Source organism: Schistocerca americana, chromosome X, assembly GCF_021461395.2.
Source record: "Schistocerca americana isolate TAMUIC-IGC-003095 chromosome X, iqSchAmer2.1, whole genome shotgun sequence".
Lineage (NCBI taxonomy): Eukaryota > Metazoa > Arthropoda > Insecta > Orthoptera > Acrididae > Schistocerca > Schistocerca americana.
The window spans coordinates 688,824,095-688,834,701 of NC_060130.1; positions in this window are offsets into that span (position 1 = coordinate 688,824,095).

A 10,607-nucleotide genomic window follows, 5' to 3' on the forward strand; every position below is an offset into this window, starting at 1 on the left:
TAACCGCTCGGCCATTCCGGCCGGCCCTCTCGAAGTGTTGAGTGATATCGGCAAGGGATTTCAAATTGATTCCACTACTTCTAGATCTTCAGAAGGCTTCTGACACCGTACCTCACAAGTTGCTTGTAATAAGATTGCGTTCTTAAGGAGTATCATCTCAGTTATGCGACTGAATTCGCGATTTCCCGTCAGAGAGGTCACAGTTTGTGGTAATTCACGGAAAGACATTGAGTAAAACAGAAGTGATTTCTGGCGTTTTCAAGGTAATTTTATAGTCCCTCTGTTGTTCCTTATCTATTTAAAGGTGCAGCCATCTTAGGTTTTTTGCAGATGATGCTGTCGTTTACGTCTAGTAAAGTCATCAGAAGGTTAAAACCAATTGCAAAAATATTTACATAAGATATCTGTGTGATGCAAAAATTGGCAATTGACCCTAAATAACTAAAAGTGTGAGGTCATCCACATGAGTGCTAACAGGAATTTGTTAATCGTCGGTTACACGATAAATCAGTCAAATCTACAGATCATAAATTCAACTAAATATTTAGGAATTACAATTATGAACAACTTAAATTAGAAATAACATATAGTGAATGTTGCGGGGAAGGCGAACCAAAGGCTACGTTTTATTGGCAGAACACTTACACTTGTCCGTCCTCTTTTGGAGTACTGCTGCGCGGTGTGGGATCCTCACTAGATAGGATTAACTGAGTACATCAAGAATGTTCAGTGAAGGGCACCACGTTTTGTACTATCGAAAAATAGGGGAGAGAATGTCACGGACATGATACAGGATTAGTGGTGGACAGCATTAAAACAAGGGCGTTTCTCGCTGCAGCGGTATCTTTTCACGAAATTTCAGTCTCCTACATTCTCCTCCGAATGCGAAAATATTTAGTTGACGCCGGCCTACGCTGGGAAGAACGACTATCATTATTAAATAAGGGAAATCAGAGCTGGCACGGAAAGATATAGGTGTTCGTTTCATCCGTGCGCTGTTCTCAAGTGGAATAACAGAGAACAAATGTGAAGGTGGTTCGATAAACATCTGCCAGGCACTTAGGTGTCATTTGCTGAATAGTAGATGTAGATGTAGACGTAGAGCTGTGTGCCGTACTGAAACTCGAACTCGGGACCTTTCTCTTTCACGGGGCAAGTGTCCTACCGACTAAGATACGTCCCGTCCTCACGGCTTTACTTCCGCCGGTGCGTCATCCTCTACCTTCCAAACTTCACAGAGTCTCTTCTCTGAAACTTACAATAGCTCCACTCCTGGAAAATGATTTTGCGGAGGCTCGACTTACCCACAGGCTGGAGCGTTGAGGTTTTCACTCTGCAGTAATATTTCGTCCGACTCTGCCTGGAAAATACTCTCTCGAAACTTCAGTGGTAAACACCTCTGTGATGCACAACGCGTCTTTCGTAGTGTCCGCTATTGGAGTCTGTTGAGCATCTTTCTGACGTTCTCGCGTGAACTAAACGATCCCGTGATGAAACACGCAGCTCTTCGTTGCATCTTATCCGTCTTTTCTATCAGTCTCACCTGCTATGTTCCCAGATTGATGAACAATACTCAAGAATTTGTCGATAAAGTGCCTCGTAAGCCACTTCTTTCGTGGGTGAGTTACATTTCTTTAGGATTCTTCCTACGAATCTCAGTCCAGAACCTGCTTGTCCTACTATTGCCTTTAAGTGGTCATTCCACTTAAGATCCTCTTCCTTGATATTTTACGGTAGATACTACTTCCAGCAATTTCTCATTAATTGTGAAGTTGTACAGTAGTGGCTTTCTTTTCTTTTGTATGAGCAATATATTGCATTTATTTACGTTCAAAGTTAACTGCCGTTCAAAGTTAACTGCCAGAGCTTGCACGATTCATCAATCCTCTGTCTGCTCTTTTTCAAACCGGTGTCGTCCCCTGGGGTTATAAATAAACGCTTCTTCTGCGAACAGTCTTAAAGAGATTCCGACGCTTTCTTGTTTCACTCTAAATTGACGTAGCGCTTTTGCTCTCTGGTGCGTTAGTCATAGATCAAGAATCGATTACTGACAGTCCCACATTACTGCTCTTATACATTTAATGACCAAACAGGAACTTAATACACTGGTGTGCAAAACTTAAGGACGAATGTAACTTTCACATGATGTGTAGCTGCCAAGTGACATAGCTCGATAAAACATGCACTACACATAGAAAAAACTGCTACAGTATAGCACAGAAAGCAACTGAAAGAAATAAATACTAAGACGAACAGAAATGGAACTTTTATTCGGATATAATAATTAAACTGAAGTCACCGGGATTTATGATGGTACGCTGGACATAAAAAAAGGCGGATGTGGTTCATAATAGAATGTGTGATCACCACGGACAGCAATTCATGCTGTGCAGCGCGCTCACAGTCTGGCCACAAGGTTGACATGGAGTTCTACTGGTATGGTACTCCATTCCTCCACCAGCGCAGTCGACAGCTACTGGATTGTCCACGGTGCATGTGGACGTGCTGCAATACATCTCCCCAACGCATCCCACACATGCTCGATGGGGTTTAAGTCGGGACAACTTGGTTGCAATTGCACCAGCTGTTTAACATTAGACGCTTCTTGCGGGCAGCAGTGTCTGTGGTTCGGAACGCTCCCCATGCACGCGAAAAAATTCTCTGAGCGGTACCAAACTTTTGGGCTCCACTCGTCACGCTTCGTCCTCCTAGTTTCCCAATGACTCTTCACCATGTGAATCCATCCAGTTGTTGTCTCCAAGCAATGTCATAGCAAAGAAAATCAGCACAGCTCACCCTAACTGCTCACTGATTGACTCACAGTGTCTTTCCCCGTTTATTTAAGTGCCTCGTACAGTAGGGCCATTCCCATTTGACCTCAGGCCATATGACGTCCAGGTTTCTGTGCACGACTGGGAGACCTCTGGCAATATGCTCCTGCACTTTTATTCATTTCCAAAAAATGGTTCAAATGGCTCTGAGCACTATGGGGCTTAATTTCTGAGGTCATCAGTCCTCTAGAACTTAGAACTACTTAAACCTAACTAACATCACACACATCCATGCCCGGGGCAGGATTCGAACCTGCGACCGTTGCGGTCGCGCGGTTCCAGACTGAAGCGCCTAGAACCGCTCGGCCACACCGGCCGGCATTCATTGCCACCGAGAGGTTAACATGTAGTGTTAGTTTATCTAATTAGTCCTTAAGTTTTTCAGAATAATGTTCGGATCTCACTCCTGATTCCCTGTTAGGTCTGCTGCGTAATTTTTCTCCTGAATGAATCTGTCGCTTACAGTTAACAAGCTCTGCCCTTTTTTAGATTGCTCAGTTGCGTATTTCCTCATTAGGCGGATCTTTCATGAATGTATTCCTACCTACACTAAGATATGTTAATCGCCCTAACCACTGATTTCACGTCTCCTGCATCGAGCAGACTGCTAACTGAACGTGACAGTAAAAAGGAACGTAATTCTGCTTTCATCCTTCAGTCCATCTAAAAAAAAAAAAAGAAAAATAAAGTGCATGCCTCCATATTTCATTATAACTTCCCTACATGTATTATTCATATAATTTCATCGTGATAATTATTATTTTCCGCCGTTTCTAGTTCATGTATACCCATCACACTATTACGCTACGCCGGACGCCAACGGTCGCTATCGAAACGCAAGTGCGCTTGTACTGTCATCGTAGTAAATCTTCTTCTGCTGGCATGAAAGTGTGCGATGTGTCCCCTCGAATACTCAGTGTTTTGTAGTGCTTAGGTAGAATCATATGCTTGTTAAAATAATCATGAAGAAACTAAAAGCATATTACAATAAAATTTAATATCGGCTACAAAGAAATATTGCCATCCTTCATGTAGTTCAACCAACTACCGTCTGTCATGTAGTTAAATCAACTACTAGGTCGTGTTTAGGCTGTCGTGGTAACTTGCAGAGAATGACCTATTCTGCTGAGCAAGGAATGTCGCCACAGACAAATTTGTTTTGTTTTACTTGAAACAGTGTCATATTTTAACTGTTTTCTTTTCAGTTACAAGTTATACTCTCAAAAAGATGGACTGGCTATAGGTAATTCCCTCGCTGGAGCAGTAGAGATACATTCATAAACTGCACTGGACGTAACTTCGTAGGCTTTCCAGGCGTAATAAGTCTTGAAAGTATCTTCGTGTTTGCTGCCGGATCCTAAAATCAACTCAATTCGATATGTCGGCGATCCAACTGTTCACTATCTTCAGGAGAATACTGCTTTTGCTGATGAGTCCTGCTGAGAACTGACGCCAGGCTGCAAATCGACGTCCTATATAGGCACCCGTACAGTTCACGTGGTGCATGTGACGCCCATCACAGTTGCTGCCCACCAAGACTTGGCAGGTGGCGCCGCCCTTAGTAGAAGACTGGCGGCAACGATAAATCGCACTTAGGGACCATTTTCGAGCACTCGGACTGGCCGCACCGAAGAACATTCTGTTACGATGCGAGATAGTAGAGGATTCCCCGTCCTGCTAAGAGGAAACCCATTTCTCTATTAATTAAATTATCCGCCAACCAAATTTTAATTGCCGCTTTATAGACACTGTTCGAAAAACCGGAAGTGTCGGCACCCATCACTGTTTAGTCAAATTTCATACCGTGCCTCTCATTTAAGCGGTGTTCTGCTACTGCCAATTTTTCGGCTGTTGTAGCCTCGTATGACGGTGATGTTCCACACACCTGTCATTAACTGTGCGAATCGAAAGGCCGTTGTAAGCCTTCCCACTTTGACACGGAATTTTGTATACACCGGGTTTCCTAAGCCCCAAATCAACTTTCACAGAGCCGAGTAGTGCCCTAAGCTTGGAAGGTGGAGGGAACACACTCTTAATGTTAAAGTTCCTTAAAATTTTTCCAGTGTGGCGCCACCTGCCCAATCTTGGAGGGCAGCAACCGTGATGGGCGGCGCATGCATCGTGTATGGTACGGAGTCCTATGTAGGACGTCGATTTGCAGCTTTGCGTCAGTTCTCAGAGGGACTCATCAGCAAAAGCAGCACTCTCCTGAAGATGGCGAACAGTTGGATCACCGAAATATCGAATCCAGTTGATTTAAGGATCCGGCAGCAAACCCGAAGAGACTTTCAAGACATGCATTGGACTTTTTTTTTAAAAAAGAAAACCCGGAAATTAGAGCCAAAATTATTATTTACAAAAGATATGTTGATCATACGATACTACTCTACACTAGCACAAACGGTGAAATAGATAACATTGCACAAATGCTAAATGGTATGGATTCTAAGACACAATTGACAGCCTAACATGAAAAGGTACACATCGGTTCGCCATTTTCAGAAAGTTTACAACTAGAGATGCGGCTATTAATGCAATATCATGTCATCCCTACAAATATATAAGTGAAATATAAAAGTGCATTATGAAAGTCTACAGTTTATGGAAAGTTAAAGTTACCTTTGGACCCAGTTGAATCTGAAAATGAAATCTTCATTTTCAAAAAAACTGTGAGGGCAAATGATTACAGTATTGCAGAAGTGGATGCTGTTCTAAGTAAGGTAAAACAGATATCGGTAAAAATGTCAATTATAGAAACACCCAGTTTCATCAGTATGATGTTTTATGGACAAATAGTTCGGACAAGATCGGAGTCGGTTATTTCAAAACCAAAATATTAACATAAGTTATGTCGCAAGGACATCCTTACAGATGAAACTGAAACACACTGTAGGTAACCACCAGAATAAGTTTTATCAGTCTGTTATTTACCATATTAAAACTAACGACTGTGATGAACAATATGTAGAACGGAATTAAGTCAATTTCTTTATACGATTCAAAGAGCATATCATAGGAGTAGCACGTAGCAGATCTATAGTTAATCAGCATCTTTTAAGTAGGGAAGACAGTGGGCAACCTAAACGACAGCATAAAAATATTCATTAATGCTCCGAAAGGTTCAAGCGAGGCGTGAGCATAGCTGCTGCTGCGATCGACGTTTACTGGGCCGAAGAGAGCTTGGGAAGAGGTTCTGATCTGTGGCCGCGGCTAGAAGCAAATTGTCTTGCGTTGTTATCACAACGCAAACAGATTGTCGTGTTCTCCGCACCACAGAATGGGAAAGAAGACTGAGCAGAAGAAACCTGCTGCCTCGAGGGGATCATCAGTCGTGCGACTCACTGGAGTCTGCCGACCAGGCAAAGAAGGATCGAGAAGACGAGTCGCAGCCTGTCTCCATTTTGTACATCAAGTACAGAGGCGGTTGGACAGCGCTGTTAGACTTAATGACAAGCTGCGCCAAGAGCGAGGTAGTCTACGAGTCTGTCAGTTCAGACTCGCTGGTCTGTGTTCTGGGAGAGAACATGGACGACCGGAGGGCCATCAGGTTATCTGTGGTCGCCCACATCGTCGACGCGCCACCTGGACGTGAGAAGACGCCGTCTCCCGTAAGAAGAAGACGACTAAGGCACTCCTAAGGAGACTGTCTTGGTGCTGCGACGAGGCGGCGGTCCGAGAAGGGCTGCTGCGTGCCTGTTTCGGTAACACTGCCGCAAGGCTGCATGTTGTTGCTGTTGTGGTCTTCAGTCCAATGACTGATTTGATGCAACTCACCATGCTGCTCTATCCTGTGCAAGCCTCTTCATCTCCGAGTAACTACTAGAACCTACATCCTTCTGAATCTGCTTATTGTATTCATCTCTTGGCCTCCCTCTACAATTTTTACCCTCCACGCTCCCCTCCAGTACTAAATTAGCCATTCCATGATGCCTCAGAATGTGTCCTACCAACCGATCCCTTCTTCTAGTCAAGTTGCGCCACAAATTCCTCTTCTCCCTAATTCTATACAGTACCTCCTCATTAGTTGCAGGATCTACCCACTTAATCTTCAGCATTTTTCTGCACCACCACATTTCAAAAGTTTCTATTATCTTCTTGTCTAAACTATTTATCGTCCATATTTCAGTTCCATATATGGATACACTCCGAACAAATACATTCAGAAAAGACTTCCTGACACTTAAATCTATACATGGTGTTAACAAATTTCTTTCCTTCAGAAACGCTTTTCTTGCCATCGCCAGTGTACATTTTATATCATCTCTACTTCAACCATCATCAGTGATTTTGCTGCCCAAATAGCAAACCCCATCTACTACTTTAAAATTCTCATTCCCTAATCTAATTCCCTCAGCCCCACTTGATTTAATTCAACTACATTCCGTTACCCTCTTTTTGCTTTTGTTGATGTTCATCTTATATCCTCCTTTCAAGATACTGTCCATTCCGTTTAACTGCTCTTCCAGGCCCTTTGCTGTCTCTGACAGAATTACAGTGTCATCGGCCAACCTCAAAGTTTTTATTTCTTCTCCCTGGGTTTTAATTCCCCTCCCAAATCTTTCTTTTCTTTGTTTTATTACTTGCTCAGTATATAGATTGAATAACATCAGGGATAAGCTAAAACCCTGTCTCACGCCCTTCTCAAACAATGCCTCCCTTTCGTGCTCCTCGACTCTTATAATTGCCATCTGTTTTCCATAAAAGTTGTAAATAGTCTTTCGTTCCCTGTATCTTACCATTGCCACCTTTGGAATTTGAAAGAGAGTATTAGAGTCAACATTGTCAAAAGCTTTCTCTAAGTCTACAAATGCTATAAACATATATTTTCCTTTCCTTAACCTATGTATCTTCTATGAGACGTCGTAGGGTTAGTATTGCTTCGCGTGTTCCTACGTTTTGCGGAATCCAAACTGATCTTCCCCGAAATCGACTTCTACCAGTTTGTCCATACGTCTGTAAAGACTTCGTGTGTTAGTATTTTACAACCGTGACTACTAAACTGATGGTTCGGTAATTTTCACACCTGTCGGTACCTGATTTCTTTTGAATTGGTATTTTTATATTCTTCTTGAAGTCAGAGTGTATTCTACCTGTCTCATACATATTGCTCACCATAGTTAAGCGTTTAGTCATAGCTGCCTCTCCCAAGGCTATCAGTAGTTATAATGGAATGTTGTCTATTCCCGAGACCTTGTTTCGACTTCTGTCTTTCTGTCAACTCCTTCATGGAGTATCATACCTCCCATCTCATCTTCATCTACTCCCTCTCCCATTTCCATAATATTGCCCTGAAGCACATATCCCTTGTATAGACCCTCTATATACTACTTCCACCTTTCTGTTTTCCGTTCTTTGCTTAGGACTGGGTTTCCATCTGAGCTCTTGATATTCATAAGGGTGGTTCTCTTTTCTCCAAAGGTCTCTTTAATTTTTCTGTAGGCGGCATCTATCTTACCCCTAGTGGTATATGCTTCTTCATCCTTGCATTTGTCTTCTAGCCATTCCTACTTAGCCATTTCGCAGTTCCTGTCGATCTCATTCTTGAGACGTTTGTATTCCACTTCGCCCGCTTCATTCACTGCAATTTTTATTTTTTCTCCTTTCATTAATTAAATCCGATATCTCTTCTGTTACTCAAGGATTTCTACTGGCCCTCGTCTTCTTACCTACTTTATCCTCTGCTTTCTTCACTATTTCATCTCTCAGAGCCACCCACTCTTCTTCTACCGTATTCCTTTTCCCTGTTCTTGCCGATCGTTTCCTAATTCCCCCACTGAAACCCTCTACAACCTACGATTCCTTCGGTTTAACCATGACCCATCTTCTTAAATTCCTCCATTTTTGCAATTTCTTCAGTCTTAGTCCACAGTTCATAACCAATAAATTGTCATATAATTTAAAACCTGGTTCCTAAATCTCTAACTAACTGTAACATAAGCAATCTGAAAACTTCCTGTGCCTCCAGGTCTCTTCCAAGGATACAATATTCTTTCACGATTCTTAAAGGAAATGTTAGCTCTGATTAATCTATACTCAGTGCAAAATTGTGAAACGTCCCCTCAGAAAAATTATACATGACTGTGCTTAAACTGACACACAATATTTTTTAGCGCAACGCAATCTGACTTTCAATAATCCCTACAAGAGAATGGCCCTGACTAAATTAACCTATACGTTTCACATATCACTTACCTCACAAAAATCTTCGTTACTCAAACTACTGCAATACAGCGAGCGCCAATACTGCTAGCTAAATAAAAGATTCAAACTACTGAAGGCACTAACTACTGATAGGCATAGTTAGCAAATGAAAGATTTTGATAGAGAACAAACAATGTATTTACCTTAATAGTGTTCAAAAGTGATAATATATATATCAGTCCATGAATCCAATATTACAAATTTACTCTTTCTGCTGGACACACGTCCAGATCGTCCACTTTCAAAATTCCACCATCTCTCTCCCCACATCTACCACTGCTGGCGGCTCACCTCCAACTGCGCAACGCTACGCGCTGTTAACAGCCAACAGCCCAACGCTACAATGGCAGACAACAACGCAAACTAGCCACAGACTGCACTCAGCACAGCCAGTGATTTTCATACAGAGCGCTACGTGGCGTTACCAATAAGAAAACCTAAACAGTCTACTTACATAGACCCATGCTCCCCACAAAAAAGTTTACAAATTGTTTTGGGCAGTGGCCAATACAGATTTGAAAAAAATTTTCAAAATTACAATAACAAAGAAATAAAATGCACACATTTATCGATACAATGTTGGTCAAAAGCTAAATTTTTTTCGCAATCCATAAAGACAGTCCTGATCATTCATCACAGTAAAATTGCAGTGTTTTTCTCAAACTCTGAGTAGTAAAAGAAAATGCACACGTAAGTAGTGGATTTCCATGCAGCCTTGAAGAAGTAGTGTTGTCCTTCCAACGGATAGACAGTGCTGACTCTTGACATGCAGACAGGTAATGGGCCACAACAGAGCAAACCCACCGCAGAGTCAGTCGACGGTTTTGAAGAATATTGGTAGGTAGGTCGTCACAGAGTAGACTCACTGTAGTCCTGGTAGAGATTATGGTATTGGTGGGCCATCAGAGGTGCAGACCCACTGCGGTCCTTGTAGAAATAATGGTATTGGTGGGCCATCAAAGATGCAGGCCCACTGTAGTCCGTGTAGAGACGGCCAGCAAACATCTGTTGCGACTGTGCAGGTGCACAATCACCATCGAAGAGTCTTGCGGACAATATAGCAAATCCATAAACCACCACATGTGCACTCACAAAAATTTTTTTTGAAATGCCCTTAGAACCAGCAATGCTGTTATGCAGTCCCTTGCTGAATTATCAACACACGTGCAAGCACTAACAGTCCCAACTTCTCACATACTGTGCATATATTATGACCAACAGAAACGTGTGCAGTGAAATGATACTTAATTTGAAGAACTGGTGTCTATACAATTATAAATGTACAATATAAGAATACACTTACAAAGGTACAAAATACATCATTAAAGAAGATAACAGTACAGATAACGTTTGTAGTAACACAGACTTTACAAAAGAATAGAAATAAACATATACATCAGTGTTACAGGAATCATGACATAAGTACATACATAAAAGGTCAGAATAACTTTTGAAACATCAACTTCACACATGAGCAACAAAACAGAACAGATAAATAATGTTTAAACATCTTTACAAAGTAAATAACATAGTATTAGAAAAATTCTACAACATAACTCTCATCAGCTAAACACA